This window comes from Phascolarctos cinereus, unplaced genomic scaffold (assembly GCF_003287225.1).
Source record: "Phascolarctos cinereus isolate Bilbo 61053 unplaced genomic scaffold, phaCin_HiC Scaffold_1;HRSCAF=81, whole genome shotgun sequence".
NCBI classification, from domain to species: Eukaryota; Metazoa; Chordata; class Mammalia; order Diprotodontia; family Phascolarctidae; genus Phascolarctos; species Phascolarctos cinereus.
The window spans coordinates 93,568,611-93,581,389 of NW_027555514.1; the positions used below are offsets into that span (position 1 = coordinate 93,568,611).

At 38.8% G+C, this 12,779-nt stretch overlaps 1 protein-coding gene across 2 annotated transcripts in view; it reads right to left on the reverse strand.

Annotated features, from left to right (window-relative positions):
* CUL1 (cullin 1) overlaps positions 1-12,779 on the reverse strand; it is a 117,900-nt gene that overhangs the window by 35,777 nt on the left and 69,344 nt on the right. The window lies entirely within an intron of this gene.

Here is a 12,779-nt window from a genome sequence, read left to right on the forward strand (position 1 = left end):
ATGTCTAAGTCATTACACCAGACCGTTTGAACTAGCCATACCACGACTAGATTTCTTCCACAAACAGATCAAATAAAGAAGAGAAGACTCTTAAGCACAGAAATGTTTACAGTAGCTCTTCTTGTTTTAGCAATGGACTAGAAATCAAAGGGATGCTCATCAACTGAGAATTGAACACATAACAGTATACAAATATGACAAAAAGGAGTTTCAGACAAACCTGGGAAAACATGTATGAATGGGTGCAGTTAAGTGAGCAGAAGCAGAAGAAAAATATATGCAACCAAAACAATACTGTAAAGAAAAGCAACTAACAAATACTTAAGAACTCTAATCAGTGCAGTAACCAATGATGAAACATGTTTTCCAGCCCCTGAAAGACAGGTAACGGAGTCAAGGTGCAGAACGTGACAGGTTTTTGAACATGGTCAATGTAGAAATCTGAATGGCATAACAATGCATATATGCTATAGGGGTTTTTGTTGTTGTTGTTTTTTCTTCTTTTCAGCTGAGAGGCAGAGAAGTGGGAAAAGAAAAATGCTTGCTTTTAAAAAGTTTAAAAAAGAAAACAGATTATGGCTTGTATGAATGTGCAGATGAGAATCATGCAAAAATCAGGGACTAGCTTCGTAGTCTACTTTGACTGTTATTTACTGTGCTAAGGAGTATGCCAAGGGAGGCTGGAAAAACAAATACGTTGGTTTCAGATTGTGAACAGTCTTAAATAATCAAGCTAAAGAGTTTGTATTTTATTCTAGACACAGTAAGGAATCAAAAAAGGTTTTTGAGCAGGGAAATGATATGGTAGGACCTGTGATTTACGAAGATGATACTGGCAGCCCCAGGGAAGATAAACTAGAGATGGGAGACCCAAGGTGGAGATCAATGAGGATCACAGATTGAGAGCTGGAATGGACTTATAATAGAGTCCATCTAGTCTAATCCCTGATTTTACAAATGAGGAACTGAGACTCAAGATATATTTAGTAACTTGCTCAGAGTTACACAGTTAACAAGTAGGTGAGTCAGGATCTGAATTCAGATCCGTTAGCTTTAAGACTTTCTGGAGACATTTACAATAGTTTAGACAACAAGTGTGTCTATAAGTTTCTGAATTAAGCTGCTGGCCATGTGAATGGAAAGGAGAAAGATGAGTAAGGATTTGGCACTGCTTGGTAACTGAATAAGGAGTGAGAAAGAAGGAAGAGTGATGGATAACTCTGAAGAAATACACATAAATGATCGGAAAGATGGAGTACCTTTCACAGAAACAGGAATGATTAGAGGAGGGCTAAGCTTTGGGGGCAAAGATGAGTTTAGTTTTGGATGTGAACTTGAGGTTTTGTTAGAACATTCACATGGGAATATCCATCAAGCAGCTGCAGGTGCAGAACTGCAGCTCAGGTGGGAGATTAGGGCTGGTTCCATAGACCAGCAAGTTGCCTCTACTCAAGTGATAACTCAGTCCATAGGAATGGATGAGATGACCACATAGAGAAAGGAGGAAACCCAGAATTCTGGGGAACCTTCACTTAGGACATAAGGAGGACAGATGTTGATTCAGTAAAAAAGCCCAAGAAGGACAAGCTGAGTTTCAGTAAAGGACATCTAGGTGAATGTGGTACAGGGTAATAAAATTAAATTAATCAACAAGCAATTATTAAGTATCTACTGGTTCCAGGCACTGGGGATACAAAGACAAAAAATATGAAATAATCTTTGCTTTCACGGAGCTTATATCCTAGCGGATGGGTAGCTCAAGTGTACATATATGTGCATGTATGTATGTGTGTGTGTGTGTGTAGAGAACATATAGAGAACAGAAAATGAATGAGATAGTTAAGCATGAGGTAGTTAGGGAAGAAGAGCGTCAGCAGTTTTGATAATCAGGAAAGTTTCCTGTATAAGTCTTGAATAGAGAAATTCTGTGAGGCAGAGACAGAGGTAAGGAGGAAGTATTTTCCAGGCATGTAGACAGTTACTTCTAAAGCTCAGACTTGAGATGGAATATGTTGTGTGAAGATGAGTAAAATGATCAGTTTGATTGAAAATTTTGAGAGGGAAGGGAGTAATATATAGTGAGGCTGTAAAGATATGCTGTGGCCAGAACATGAAGGGTTTTAAAAATCAAAGGCATTTTGTATTTTAACCTAAAGAAAACAGGGAACCATTGTACAGAGTAGAAGTGATGTGATCATATCTACACTAAGGAAAACCATTTTTGCAGATGTATGGAAGACAGACTGGAGTGGAATCAATGACATGGGTAGTCTTTGTAACTATTAAAAGCTAAAATGACTTTTTTGGGGAGGAAGGGAAGATGCCTTCAAGGAATTTCAACTAGGCTACAGCTTATCATATCAAAAGGAACTATTTTAATCTAATTCTTTCTTGGAAAATCAAGTCAACAAAGTTAGAATTGATCTCATTTTTAAACTTTCATTGGGAAGAAGTGACCCAAATAATCTATGATGCATACTGGAAGGGGGTAATACATAGTTTTCAAATGTGAAAACTTTACAAAAAAGTTTCCTCCCTTTTCCAATTTTATTTTTGCCCTGTAGCACCCCTGCAGTTCTGACCTCAGAGTTCAGCTTCTTCAGTTAGAGCTGTGTTCACATGGTCATCATTAAATATTTAAAAGAATTAAAACAAGCCTCTGAGTATTAGCTGTCAAACTGCTAGTCAGGATACAAATTGTTATGGATTGGGTTCACTGCTAAAACAAGCTATTTTAACTACATTTCTATGGCTTTTAAGATGCCCTTTCAAGCAAGCACCAATCTTAGTGAATGAACTTTTTATATAAAATCATTTCTCTAACAGGATAGTACAAATGTCTTCAGGTGGTTTAGGCTCATTAAAAGTGATCAATAAAAGTATTTCTTACTTCCGTGAGGATCAAAGACAAGTTCCTACATCTATATTCATTCTATGAAGGGGAACAAAGTTGGACTAGATGACCCTTTTAAGATCCACATTCCAGGAGGGGTGGAGCCAAGATCGCAGCATGAAAGCAGTGACTTGCTTGAGCTCTCCCCCAAACCCCTCCAAATATCCATAAAAAGTGGCTCTAAACAAATTCTAAAGCAGCAGAGACCACAAAAAGACAGAGTGAAACAAATTTCCAGCCCAAGACAGCCTGGAATAGTTGATCGGAAAGGCATATTGCGCTGGGGTGGAGAGGAGTGCAGTTTGGCATGGGTGCGCAGGCTGCAGCGAACCTAGAGTAGGCCTCAGAGGACTGAATCCCAGGCAGCTGTGGAGGCTTCCAGACTCCTCAATCCATGAACACCAAAGACAACTTAGAAGGTCAGTGGGAAAAGTCTGTTTTTTTGGTGAGAGAAGAGCTAGGTCAGAGCCAGTTCCAGAGCGCAGGCGCCCGGGCGGTGGCCATGTCCTGAGCTTCCAGCCCACAGACTGAGGGGGAATCAAGTGGCTGATCAGAGGGGGACTGCAGGGATCTTTGCTAGCGCTGAGGCAGGAATCTCTTGCTTTGCCCGTGCTTGGATCTGGGTCACAGTTCTGGGTGGCAGTCCTGGGGTGAGGAGGAGCGCTGGCACGGTGGAGCTGAAACCCTCCTCACAGTTCCAAGACAGAAAAGACTGCTTGTGGCTGGTCACTCAAAGACCAGAGCACAGGCCAGGAAAAGAGTAAACACCTCGACACTTATCATACCACCTTGCAAGAACTGAAAATTTACAGGTCCCTACAAGTATCTCTGAAAACAGCTAAACAAACCCTGAAGCTTGGGACAGTACACTCTCCACATTGGAAGCAGACTTTTACCTTACCAAAGGGTTTAAAACTCAAGTAGTTGGCTGAGATCATAAGCAAGCAGCGCAAAAAGAGTCAGACTATACTATTTTACTTTGGTGACAAAGAAGATCAAAACATATAACCAGAAGAAGACAACAAAGTCAAAGCTGCCACATGCAAAGCCTCCCAGAAAAATATGAATCAGTCCCAGGCCTTGGAAGTGCTCAAAAGGGATTCTGAGAAGCAAGTAAGAGAAGCAGAGGAAAAACTGGGAAGAGAAATGAAAGTGATGCAAGAAAATCATGAAAAACAAGTCAACAGCTTGCTAAAGGAGACCCCCCCCAAAATACTGAAGAAAATAACACCTTAAAAAATAGCCTAACCGAAATGGCAAAAGAGGTCCAAAAAGCCAATGAGTTCGAGAAGAATGCCCTAAAAAGAAAATTGGCCAAATGGAAAAGGAAGTCCAAAAGCTTACTGAAGAAAATACTTCCTTAAAAATTAGAATAGAGCAATTGGAAGCTAGTGACTTTATGAGAAATCAAGACACAGTAGAAAAATCCAAAAGAATGAAAAATTAGAAAACAATGTGAAATATCTCATTGGAAAAACAACTGACCTGGAAAATAGATCCAGGAGAGAGAATTTAAAAATTATTGGACTATCTGAAAGCCATGATCAAAAAAGAGCCTAGACATCATCTTTCAAGAAATTATCAAGGAAAACTGCCCTGATATTTTAGAACCAGAGGGCAAAATAGAAATGGAAAGAATCCATCTCCTGAAAGAGATCCCCAAAGGAAAACTCCTAGGAATATTGTAGCCAAATTCCAGAGTTCCCAGGTCAAGGAGAAAATATTGCAAGCAGCCAGAAAGAAACAATTCAAGTATGTGGAAACACAATCAGGATAACACAAGATTTAGCAGCTTCTACATTAAGGACCGGGCATGGAATATAATATTCCGGAGGGCAAAGGAGATAGGATTGCAACCAAGAATCACCTACCCAGAAAAACTGAGTATAATCCTTCAGGGAAAAAAATGGTCATTCAGTGGAATAGAGGACTTTCAAGCATTCTTGATGAAAAGACCACAGCTGAATAGAAAATCTGACTTTCAAATAACAAGACTCAAGTGAAACACGAAGAGGCAAACAGGAAAGAGAAATCATAAGAGACTTATTAAGGCTGAACTGTTTACATTCCTGCATGGAAAGACGATATTTATAACTCATGAGACCTTTGTCAGTATTAGGGTAGTGGGAACAGAAAAATTATATGTATGTATGGATAGATAGATAGATAGATAGATAGATAGATAAAGGGCACAGGTGAGTTGAAGATGAAGGGGTGATATCTGGAGAATAAAATTAAGGGGTGAGAGAGGATTATACTAGGAGAAGGAGAAAGCAAGAGGGAGAATGGGGTACATTATCTTGCACAAAACAGACAAGAAAAGGTTCTTACAGTGGAGGGGAAACAGGAGAAGGTGAGAGGAAATGAGGGAATCTTATTCTCACAGGATTTGGCTTAAGGAGGGGAATAACATACACACTCAATTGGGTATGGAAATCTGTCTTACCCTACAGGAAAATAGGGGAGGAAGGGGACAAGAGAGCAGGAGGATGACAGAAGGGCAGACTGGGAAAGGGGTAATCAGAAGGAAGTACTTCTGAGGATGGACAGGGTCAAAAGAAAGAATGGAGGGGCAGGATAGGATTAAAGGAAATAGAGTCAGTTTTTCACTACACGTCTACTATGGAAGTGTTCTGCATAACTGCACATGTATGGCCTGTATTGACTTGCTTTTTCAATGAGGGTGGGTGAGGGGGGAGGAAGGGAGAAAATTTGGAACCCAAAGTTTTAAAAACACATGTTTAAAAAAAAGCTTCCACATGCAACTGGGAAATAAGAAATACAGGAAATGAGGTACAGAAATCTATCCTGCCCTACAGGAAAATAGAAGGGGAAGGGAATAAGAGAAGGGGGGGAGAGATAGAAGGGAGGGCAGACTAAGGGAAGAGGTAGTCAGTATGCATGCCATCTTGGGGTGGGGGGAGGGGCAAGATGGGGTGAAAATAATGGAATTCAAAATCTTGTGGAAGTAAATGGTGAAAACTAAAAATAAATAAATTTATAAAAAACAAGAAAAGACCCACATTCCAGCTCAAACATTCTACATTTCCATAATAGCAAGGACCAAAGGAATCTGTGTTTAAGACACCTTGAAGCAGAAAATTTCCTTTTTCTTCTCTTACCTGGAACAACTATGCTATGTATTTATTAAATATTTTAATGATTATATGAATTATTCCAGAAGAGTCATTTGAACAGTTTGACAATTTTTTTGAGTTTCTGTTTTGTACTGGTGATCCAAAGATATCAGGGCAAAAAAAAAAAAATTTTAAGGGAGGGGAAGGGAGCCTGGATCGCCTCATCTTACCTGGATTGGAAGTGCAGTACCTAACAATTAAGAACTTATCTTCTTGAACTCTGAAAATAAAATTTGCTTCTGCTAGGTATGGTCTAATGGTCTGAAGAGTCAATTTTTCCAAAGTACATAAGCAAATTTTCCTCCTACCTAATTATCCTTTAGTTAAAAATAATTTTAACAAATGCAAATAATCATTAAAGAAAACACCATTCTTAATGTTCCAAATTTAAAGAAAATTTTAAATCAATGGAGCACAAATTGGTGTACTCTTTAACTATTAGCTAACACTAGTTATTAAAACACTAGTCTTACTGTCAGGTTTAGGCAGAACAATTCTGTTAACTCACTGACACTCCTTTGAATTCAACAGGCTTTCTCAAGTCTGTTTCCAGTGCTCTAGTTTTCAGGGGGACTGGTAATCAAAATTGTTTTTTATTCTCTCCAGCAGGAAATTCAGAACTGCTTTCTTACAACTAATCAAAAGGAAAATGCTCTCTCTCTGTTTTCCTGCATTGCCATACAAGGGGACAAAGCACAAACACATTTCCCTGCTCCTTGCTCTTAGTTTTCGTCATTCGGGGCTAAATGGAACAAAACTATTTCCTTTTTTCTAATATGACAATATTTGAATATTTTCACAGAATCTCTGAAATGATCTAGTTCAAAGCATGAATAAACAAGAAAGAATTGCCCCCCTATAACATTTCTGACATATCATCATCCAGTATTTGTTTGAAGACCTCCAGTAAATAGAACCAGGAAATGGAAGCTTTTAGAAACAGCTTATTTTACTTTAGATAATTTTAATTTTGGAATTTTCCCCTTACATCAAGTCTAAATTAACTTTATGTGGTCAGGACAGAGAATTCCAATTACCAGGCCCTAGATGAACTACATCCCCTCAAAAGATCTGGTTGGGGTGATACTTACTTTTACCTTTGGTTATCCTTAATTTCAGTTCTTTGGAGACTGTAGCATTCTATGACTTGAAATCATACAACACTACCAACTAGAAGAACATTGGTATTAGGAAGATAAGCCTTTGTTTCATGCAGAAGACTAAAGCCATTAAGACTTTGGAAATTCCCCATAGCTAATCCAGTCCTCTCCTCCTCTTTCTGTTCCAATCTAGGTCATTGTCCATCTGCAGTATCTGTTCAAGTTTATAGATTAGAGGATGAATTCTACATGTTGTTTTTTCCTGTATGGATAATCAGACTAAATTCTTTTAAGTGACTGTGGATATAGAATAAGAGCTCATAACGTTTCCAGTCTTGATGGAATCAGCGCAATGTCGTTCACAAATAGGAGTATCTGGACGATCTCATCTTCTCTAAGGAATTCCTCTTCATTTTGTATTCTGGGCTATATCCATCACTTCAACAGCAGAGGCACACATCTTGTGGTGTGTGTACATTATTCTGTATCAGGCCTCACGTGATATTAATGTAAGAGTGCCATTGAACACATCGATGTGTCACCCAGGATCACAACTTCAGAGTCATCTTTAACTTCTGATTCCCTCACCCCACATATTCAATCTCTTACCAAGATTTATCATAGCTGTTAGATCTTTCAAGGAACCTTCTATCATTTTAACATATTTGTGGAACACTTTATGGTGGCATTTTATCCTACCAAATCAGATGCTTTTCAATAATCAGTAAGCAACTCTATGGGTACTGTGCATTTGATATATCTTAACCGCATAATGATAAAGATGTGGTCTATTACTTAATAGAGCTCCTAAAAGCCTGACCAGTTCCTCTTAATACTCACCTCATGGATGCTCTTGAAGCATGAGCAGAGTACTCCCATAATAATGTTATATGGATGGAAGAGCAGGCATATTTGGGTTAATGGTTATTGATGACCTTTTGGTCACCTTTTTTGGGTAATGATAAGCTTGTTTTCCACACTCCCCCCCCCCTTTTGTTATCTTCCCTTCCTTCTTTCCTTGAGGAAAATACTCAGGGCATTATTCAAAATTTGACTCTTCCATACCAAGTATCAAACCCTTGACACAGGAACCAGATTAATATGCTTAACAAATTAAAACAAATTTAAATGTTTAACAAAAATAAATTAACATTATTTATGATTTTCTAAGTAAATATGTAGTCTGTCCTACTGAGATCCATTTCTATTTGAGTATGACACCACTGCTATATACTCTTCGAACTGTCACCTCCAACACAGATTTCCTCTGTGCCAATTCCTACGAGACCCCTGCCGATCCCTATGGCTGCCAATACCTCATCCCACATGACAATATCTTGCATTATTTTGTGTTTGTATGTGTATAAGTGTGCTCTTTACTCCAAGAGAAGGTATACTCCTTGAAGGCAGACTCTTATCATTTGTCTCTGTAATATCAGTACCCATGACAGGGTGCAGAACATACTAGGAATGTAATAAATGCTTATTGACTGTCTATACTTGATCTATTCCAGCTGCTTATCTCATATTTGCAGACTTCGATATCATTTTCATTTCCCCTACAGGCACACCAAGGATGGGGCTATTGTCCTGGGAGCAAAAAGATTTTGTTTTAAATATCTGTGTAGTTCTCTATCTTTTGATTATCTGCCAAATGCTCCCAGTTTCATGCTTAGAGGGCTCAAAGCAATAGATTAATTGCACCTGTTCTCCCTTCCACATCTTATTTGATAAAGCAAACTGCTCATAATCACCTTCTATCCCTGTTTATAAAACTATAGAAATGATTTTAAATTCTGAACTGGTGATGCTATGGGGCTACCACCTAACCTGTTTAACAAGTAGCTCAAATGTTTGCTAACTAAAGCACTTTTCAGGGTCTTTTTGGTGTTCTCACCTCAGCAATGAATTTACAGTGGTTTAACCTCTATATGAATCAATTAATGGATAAGCACTTATTAATGTACCAGACACCGTGGACAAAAATGAAACTGCCTCTACTCTCAGGAAGCTTAATTTCTACCCAAAGGAGACAATGCTGTATACACAAAGGTATACAAAAACAGGAACAAGACAAACTCAAGACAGTTTTGGGCAGGAAGGTCCTAAAACCTGGGGAGATTTCTTGAGAATGCTTCACGACAATGGCATCATCTAAACTAGATTCTGAAGGGACTTGGAGATTCTAAGACACAAAAGGAAAAGAGAGCATACTCTAGGCATGGAATGGATAAAGGAGACAGACTGTTTTGTGTGAATAACAGCAAGAAAGTCAGTTTGGTTGGATCAGAGAGTAATGTGTAATATGAAATGTAATTTGGAGTCAGCTTGTGAAGAGCTAAGTGGAGGAGTTTGTATTTGATCTGTCTGAGAGACAATAGAGACACTGCAGTTTAGGGATAAGACTGACATAATCAAAAATGTCCTTGAGCAGTATCAACTTGGCATATGGGTGGAGGAGGGATAAGAATGGGAAGAGATTTGAGGCAGGGAGACCAATTAGCAAACTACTGCAACAGCCCAGACAAGAGCTGAGGAAGGTTTGAACCAGGGAGATAGTTTTGTCAAATGGAGCAATGGGGCTGGATATGGGAGACATTATAGAAGTGCAATAAAGAAATCTTGGTAAGAGATTGGGTGTGTGAGGTAAGGGAATCAGAAGTTAAAGATGACTCTGAAGTTGTGATTCTGGTTGACTAAAAGGATAATGGTACCATTGACAGAAACAGGGAAATTCAGAAGAAGGATAGGTTTGATGAGAAAGCTGAGTTCTTTTTTAGACAGTTTCGGTTTGGGATAGTTAAGAAATATCCAGTTTGCAATGTTCAATAATAGTAGGTAACATTAATATGGTGGTTTAAGATTTACAAAGAATATTACAAATATTAATTTATTTGACACTCAAAACAACTTTGTGAATGAAGTGGTAATTATTATCTCCATTTTGGTGTTAAAGAATCTGTAATTAAGGGAAATTAAGTGATTTGCCCAGGGTCAAACAGCTAAATAAGAGGTTGAAGTAGGATTTAAAGTCAGCTTTTCCTGACTCTAAGTCCATTGCTCTATCTACAATGTCACACTGCTTCTTTCAATAGGCTGGTGATGAGGGACTTGCTCGAGAGAACAAAGCTGCATATTTAGATCTAGATGTCACTGGCACAGAGGCGATAATTGAAACTATGTGCCCTGATGAAGTATGAAGAGAAAAAAAACAGAAAGTGGCTCAGGACAGAGCCAAAGGGAATAGACAGGAATAAGGCACAATACAGGTGATGATCAATCAAAAGAAAAGTGAGAAGGAGCAGCCAGACAAGTAGAAGAACCAAGCAAAAGTAGTCTCACAAAAGCCCAGAGAATAAAATATATCCAGGTAAAAAGGGTGGGTAACTATGCCAAATGCTGGAAAGGACATGAAGGATAAGGACTATGAAAAAGAAATCAGATTTGGCAATTCAGAGATCATGAGAGGGTAGCTGCATTTTAATTGAGGTCAGAAGCCAAGTCAAGGGATTATAAAATAAGTGGGAGAAAAACAGAGGGAAAAGAATATAGATAAGATTTTTCTAAAAATCTGGGTGTGAAGAAGGGAAGAGAAACTGATAGCTTGAGGGGGGTATTAGGGTCAAGCAAATGAAGCCTTGGGGAAGCATGAGCAGTTATGTGAGGAGAGATTAGAGAGATGATAATAAGGAAAATCTGCCAAAGGAAACAGAAGGAGATGGGATCAGGAATACAATGGCCTTAGCAAGACAGGCTTGTCCCTTCATCAAGAGACTAGAGTAAAGGTAAAGAGAATGCAGAATGATGTCAAGTTTTGAAATGTATGTTAGAGGTACGTGACTTCCATTTTTCTCAGTAAAGAATCAACTGAAGTCTTCTGCTCAGAAAGTAGGGAGGACAGGGCTACGTGGGGAAAGTCTTAGAGAAGAGATCTGGAATAGCCATTGTGGTGGGGTGCAAGAGAAGGGACATTAGTTATCTTTTAAAAGTTAAAAAAGGGAGATTGGGCTTGGTGGGTACAGAGCAGGGCCACTGAGGGAAAATGAGGCAGGACCTGGTACTGGAAGGGAAGGGCCTGGTGTCTCAGGCATAGATGCTGGCCTAATGGGAGCTTTCCAGGAAGGGATGGCTTCAACCTCGTCTGAACACAGCATTGACAGATACGAGCAGCATGAATTGCAAGAGAGGAACAGTGGGTCTCAGCAGCTCAGCTGATGATGGACGCCTTGAATTGAGTGCCTCAGTTGTGCCTTGCAATGAGGGTCTACAGGAGACTGTTATAATCACAGGGTCAGTGTTCTTTACATAACTGCCACTTCCCACTGATAATAACTTATTTAAGTAGGTCACTTTTGGAAATGTTTTAAATACATGTCATATTTATATTTTTATCCTCTCTTCTAATTTTGTATAAATTTTTCTCCAATAGCAGCACAGTGTAGTAGATAGAACATCTATACCTGGAAGTCAGGAAGACCTTTGAATTTCACCTCAGATACTAACCTGGGCGAACCTAAGCAAGTGACAATCTTTCTGGTCCTCAGTTTCCTAAACTACAAGATGAAAGGGTTGGACTTGTTTGACTTGCAAGGTCCCTTCCAGATCTAAATTGAGGTTCATAGGATCCTAAGTGGGTAATCTGAGCACATAGGTCACCCACTTAGGAATGACTTCCACATCAGTAAAGGATTAGTTCCTATGTATTAAAATACAATCAATCACAAAGACAGAGAGGAGAGGGGAGAGGCACAGGGTGTTATTCAATGTCTGCTACGTCCTGTACCTTCAAAGAAAATAATCATGATATATAGGCATCAAGCTTCTGCGTAGTCAACATGTCTTTGGCACCTTGCACTTCCTACTCGAAACCACACCTTCCAACATATTTTTCTTCACCTAGTCCCTCTTTTGCACTCAGGTAGTTATCAAGTATCAAAGTATAAGATTTAGTTTTATAATATTCTTTGAATTTCTCTATCTCTTTGTTTGTCACAACAGAATCTTCAACCAACTGACTTATAAACTGTTGCATGAGATGACCAAAAGTCTAATTGAGTGATGTTTTTTTATTGCCACTAGATGTATAACAAAACCTTGTTTTTCTAAAGAGCACCTGTGAGCCATCCTTCCAGTTAGCTGCAAATCCCTTCTGTCTTCTGGTTTTGTTTATAATACCAATGTCAAGAGTGATACAACTTAGTTCTTTTGGTAGTATAATGTATTTGCTGATCACTGACAAAGATCTTATATTCAGGGTACAAACAATTAAGTTTTCCCACTGTTTTGTTTTTCTGTAGCATGTAACATAACTCTCAGTGCAATCTGTAGTCAGCCCATTGTAGTTAAGCCCAAAGGTTAGAGAAGAGGTGTATGGTGGGCCTGAAGGGGCTGCAACATGTTATAAACAAGGAATTAAGAAGGAAAAGTCAAGTAAGGGATGTCATTAAAGAAATATATAAATGAAACAGAAGATGGCTGTGGGTTAAAAGTGAGAAATAAATGATGATCTGCATATATGTTTCACCGGTATTCCTCATGGTGTCAAAGGAAAATTAGGTAGGTCTCCAGAATTCTGGGTGGATCACTTTTGCAAGTGAGTGGCCTAAGATCTATATTATTGGAGGGAATAATGAGATTATAGATGAATGC